Below are 6,066 nucleotides of genomic sequence, written 5' to 3'. Positions count from 1 at the left end.
CTTTCATTAAATAAAGCACTAAAATAATAAAATCATAAAAACACTGTTCAGGGTACCCCTAAATCACTTTAAAATAAATTAAATAAATAACTGACTAAATCAATCAAATAATTAATGTTTGACCTTAAACAAAACATACCACTTTGAGAAAAATCATGAGCGGAAGTGATGTCAAGTCCCAATGGCCTTGTCACGGATCCTTCTTGTCATTCGTCGGGTTATCTTTGCCTTTACTAGAAAAATATGAAGAGAAAAGAACACATAGTTAAATACCTAGTAAGCGGCCAACTTCTGGGCCCACTAGGTGAACTATTAGTCTTTCTATCGAATATCAAGTGTACATTATGCATCATAGGCATAGGCATGGGCATAAGCATAAGGGGCAAATCCGAAGGCACACTTTCATAAGTAGTGATCTCGGAGGGCCACAGTTATAAGCATAAGTGGTGATACAAAAGGAACACCGAAACATAAACATAAGATGTGAACTCGAAGGTTCACATCATGAGATGTACATAGCCCGATAAGAACACTAACAGTCACTATTAGTCTAACATACGCATAAACATGCAATCGTAATCTTAGAATATGCTTAAGTGTTCCATAACGGTTTCAATAGTCCATCCACCATTCAAGCATAACAACATTCACATAATATCATATTTTCTATGGCATAAATATAGACCTCCATAACATCCTCAACAGTCCAACATAGCAAGTCATAGTAATTCAATCCATCAAATAGAATCATGCTTTCAGTGTAATCACATACTTAATACCAACTTAGGTTTAAGGGAGAACTGGTAGTAAATTTCTTATGTTAAAATCTAGCGTAAATAATTTAAACTCCCCTTTTTAGCCTTGAGAAACCTTGAGTCAAACACTACTACCTAAACCATAAATCAATCTGGACTTTTAGGCTTAATTCCACACATAAAATTATCTTAAAATTCCTCAAATCATCTACCTAATATGTAGTATGATCCTTTATTACTTCTAAATATCAAACAATAACTCAACCTATGACATTAAATTCCAAGGGTTAAAGACCCAAATTCTAGCAACCAATACTTTTACCAAGGGGTTTTCAAGGTCTTGCTACTCATCAAAATTTCCTTGAAACAACCTCTAAACTTCCGGACAACAAGCCTATGATCTCGAAAACTCGAATCTAACAACAAAAAACAAGGATTAGGCCATAAATATATTGGGTAATAAAGCATCAATCAAGGAAAGACCCAAAATGCCCAAAATCTTACCCCACACGACAAAATCCGACGAGTTTTGACAATATTTTAACGATAGAAGGGATTGTCTGCGTCTTGTGACAAAGGTGCTGAACATCTGGCAGCGATGGGCTTTACAATGATCCATGTGTGGTCCTGCAGGACCGACGAACCGTAGTAGTGAATGGTGGCCAGAGGAATCATGCGGCTGAATCCAAGCAAACGAACTGTTGGGTTGCATTGCGTATGTCCGACAGTTTCGCGTGTGGTTGGTGTGGGCTCGATGAAGGCATCTTCGAGTGTGACTGGCGTGGACCGCACGCTTGGATTTTCTCAAAAGGGGGGGGGGGCTGTCTCTTATACACATCTAGATGTGTATAAGAGATAACATATGGACTTAGCGTAAGGCCCTTGGTCATTGCATGTCACCCTTGGCCGCATGCCCCTCTCAGCCAACGTATGCCTTTGCCTACCTAGCTCNTTTTTCCTTGCACACTATCACACCCCCTCTTGATTTCTAACTCCCGAACCCGAAAGGAGATATGAAGACAGTGTTGGATTTTATGTAGTTTGAAAATTGATAAACATATTCTGTTTTATTTTTTTCGATAAAATTGTTATTGAAATTGTAATCTTGAATCCAATAAACTAAGGTCCTGAGGCTATTTTATGTAGACTTGAACTTTATGTGATGACATAAAACATGGATCAAGTTCGAGTATATAGCCTAAAATGGTCTATAGTATAGGGATAAGGTTGGGTGCCTTGTTCTGGTGACACTATGGATTTGGCCCACTTTGTAGTTAGTACAAACGATATGATCCTGAATCGTTCATACAGAGATATGTGAGTGGGGGCATCCTATGCAATGAGTTTTTATAAGACTGGACCACGACTTAGTCACTTTTGCTTTATAACACCGTTTACTGTATAAAACTGACTAATTCAAATTTGATGACCTAGGTAACTCGATCTCAATTCTGAGCTAACTATGAACTCCTGTTTATTCGAGATTATCCTTAAATCTGCATGGGTGAGAGCAGCTCAACAGCGCTGGCTCATTAAGCCTCTCATTTCAGGAGTAAGACTGGGTAAATAGCTGGGGACATAGGGTGCAAGACGAACTTCACTCCTACCTATCTCTAGGGGTAGTAGATCGGTTGTTCCCTTAAGTGCCGACTTTGAAATTAGAACAAGGGTCCCTACCCACTCTCTAGGCTGAGAGGGACTCGATTTGTTGGTTGGACCACGAATCAATTGTTCTTTAGAGGTTCAGTGGGACTGAAGGAACAAGAAGTGTTATCGGGGGTAAAACAGTATTTTGACCCCACCAAGACCATGAACAACCTGTGAAAGATTGACTTACTAGTTATGGTTATATCAGATGAACAGAAATATATCTACAGTGAGGGGAGTGCAACTACGGTATTTTAGTGGAATGACCCGTTAGTTAAAAAATGTTGATTAATTATGTTAAAGAGTTTTACCGATTAATCTCGAATTGTTGGAGCCCATGATCTGTAGGTCCATTAGGTCCCCCTGCTAGCTCATATGGATTAAACTTAGAACACTAAGTTGGATTAATTCGAATTGTTCGAATTAGGAAAAGGGATTAAAATCGGCAAGTATATGCGATATCGCTATTGGTTTTTGTATGGCGCTCTATATTCAAATGTGATTTGAATTTCCAAAATAAGAATGCGGATTCATGTTTGGATGTCAAAATTAGTCAAGAGGGTCAAAATTGTAAAAAGTCAAAGGGTTGATTTTTTCACTAGGGAAAAGTCAAAGTTTGACTTTGACCAAATGGAAAAAGACCTTTTTTCCCTTGACTAGAGTTAGTGGAATTATCCAACATTTTTGTTGGATAATCTCACTTACTTAAGTGGACTATGTGTAAACATTATAGAATGATACATAGCCTACTTTGGTTTAGTGCTTTGTGAGGTGTTGATTTTTGGTGAGCTACATGAATTAGATGCATGTAATTATTTTATAAAAGGAAGTATTTTTTTTTTGAAATAAAGTCTTCTTCTTCTTGCTGAATTTTCTATTTTTGGTTTCCAAGTTCTCATTAAAAGCTCCATTTTTCTCACATTAACCTTGAACCTCCCATTCTTCCTTTTCATTCCTTCATTCACAAGGTCCCACAACTCGATTATGAATCCAGAGAATAGCAGGGAAACTCTTGGTGGTCCGGTAGAGTTCGGGTCGAGATTCAGCGAGAAAAAGCATTTTTCAGGAGCTACAAAGGTTGTACACTATCTCTTTTTAGTTTACTATTTTTTCTATATTTGCATGCTAACTTCCTTTTAATTAGAGGCAATTAGAGTGTAGTTAGATCCTTATTCTGCTGCGTATGTCTCGTGTTCCATCAGACAGTTGACACCATCATTGTGATATCTACCGTCCACTTTTACCAATTCATAAAGTAACAAAATATGTATGATTTAATTAATTAGTTTTAGCAGAGGTAACAAGCATTCATTCTACATACATTATCAATCCTAATTAATTCCAATGACTTTCAAAGATAACCCGATCCGAGTATCGCTCAGTGAGAGAGTGGCAGTTCCAGACCTTGAGTGGCTTTTCCCAGAATGTTCTGCTTCCGCTACTTGAGGGGGGAGGGGAGGGGAATGAAACATTGAAAAATGTGAGCTAAAAAGACCAGTGAGTGGTGTGTTTTTAAAAGAAAGAAATTCATTTTCTGGGAAACCAATTCCACAATCAAGTAATCATCACACATAAGAATGTAACTTTCCCAGCCTAATAACTGGCTAACCCTGGCATGATCATATATTCCTCGGGGTTCCCATGAACTTCCCGCTATGCATATTGTGGAAACAATCCCAGTACCCCTATAGCCCGTCGAATGTGCACATGTCGACAATATCTCGCTAGACGTGATTAAGACACGCTAACAATTTCCCAGAGTACAATTCTAGTTTCCAATGTAATTCATGTTATGCATAAACACCAAAAATCAAATCAACAAATAAAATCCAGAAAACACATTTTCTGATCATGCCAATTTTCAAAACATTACACACATATATATAATAACATATATAATTTCAAACAAACGAAAATAGTAAAATCCTGCTCACAGTCCTCTTGAATATTTTCCTTAAAATCTTCCTCGAGCAGCTCTTGGTCCGATTCCTTGGAATTTTACATTTTGTTTCAAAGAAATCCTAAATTTGCTTGGAAATTCCTACAATAATTTTATTTTGGTCTTAAAAATAACCTTAAATTAAAATAACCAGCTTACACCAGCTTACACACTTCAAAATACCCAAAAATAGGTTTAATGTCCAAAACTAAGCTTTAGAGGTTATTTGGGCAGTCTTGTGGGCATGGGCAGCTGTCTGTGAGATAGGCTGGACATGGCTGGGCGTAGTTGGGTGGAAGATCTTGTACAGGACGTAGGCGTGACGCAGCGCTGGGCGTAGGCATGCGCGCGTGAGGCCTAGTCTTCTTGCTTAAGGCCTATTATTGTTGTGCGTCAACCCTCCTAACCTCAACATGCTTGACTAACATATGGACTTAGCGTAAGGCCCTTGGTCATTGCATGTCACCCTTGGCCGCATGCCCCTCTCAGCCAACGTATGCCTTTGCCTACCTAGCTCGCAACGCCCTTGCCTAGCATCACGCCATCGCCTAAGTAACATACTTTTACCATCACCTGGCCATGCCATTGCTTACGCCTTACTTTGCCTTGCCGCATGCACCCCTTGCTCAACTAACTTCTTAAGGCCTTGATCAACGCATGCCTAATACTAATGCATGGCAAGCACTCAGCTAGCCTTACATAACCTCCAAATGACAAGGCCATTACCTATTGAATCCTCATACCAACGCCTCATGGCATCTACACATATTTCCCATACTTAGTCAAATTTTTGTCCTTCTTAACCAAGCTTAACTACAATTTATATTTTAGTTCTCATAACTCTAGTTCTCAACACTTAATACTTTTTCCTCCTCTTCTTTCTCAAGATGGAAAAGGGCTGCGATCAAAATGGCGTTATTGTAGTATAGTGGTAAGTATACTTGCCTGTCATGTGGTGACCCTGACACGAGATTACTCCATAAGTAGCTATCCTAGTTATATGGATGATGATTTCCATTGCCTAGATAGAAGGAGTCCTTTGGCTATGGAAACCTAGGATGGGACCATGGCACTATGAACCACACCCTGCCACATTTGACATGTCGATGCAAGATCACACCGCCGACTCAGGTATGCCATTAAAAGATGTGATGAGACAACTTACTGATAACAATCTTCATTTTGGGCAGAAGATCCACAACCTCTAGCAGGAGAGCTTTAGTTTTCAGATTGAGTTTGGAACTGATCTTTAGAGTTTGAGAGTCTCGATCGTCTAATTTTCTGGTTCAGTTGAGAGAGGACGTAAATCCTTGCTACTCACATCCTATAGCATTACCAAGGTGTGTAGCGATGAGGTAACCTATGTTGACATTGAGGATAAGTTGGAAGATAGCATGCCATGTCTCGAGCTAGTTTGTAAGGATGATGAAGAATCTGCACCTAAAATCGTAGATTTCCAGGTGATGGAGTTAGAGGTCGAAAGACCTCGCCCTGTCCCACCCTCTGGTATATCTTTTATTTTTTAGTTTTGTTCTTCTTGTTCTTAATAGTTTGTTGAGTCTTTTCTTTCTTTCGGCTCTTTTGAGTCGCTTGAGTATTTTGATTCTTTCTTTTTACCTTTTTTGACTAATATGAAAAACACCAAATTCGACCTATCTGGTTCTCTTCAAAAGATGCAGAGCCTTTTAACCTTACCAGGCTATATTGACTCATCTAAGAAAGAAT

Source organism: Benincasa hispida, chromosome 5 (genome assembly GCF_009727055.1).
Source record: "Benincasa hispida cultivar B227 chromosome 5, ASM972705v1, whole genome shotgun sequence".
In the NCBI taxonomy this organism is placed as follows: Eukaryota; Viridiplantae; Streptophyta; class Magnoliopsida; order Cucurbitales; family Cucurbitaceae; genus Benincasa; species Benincasa hispida.
This window is presented reverse-complemented; position numbering follows the sequence as displayed.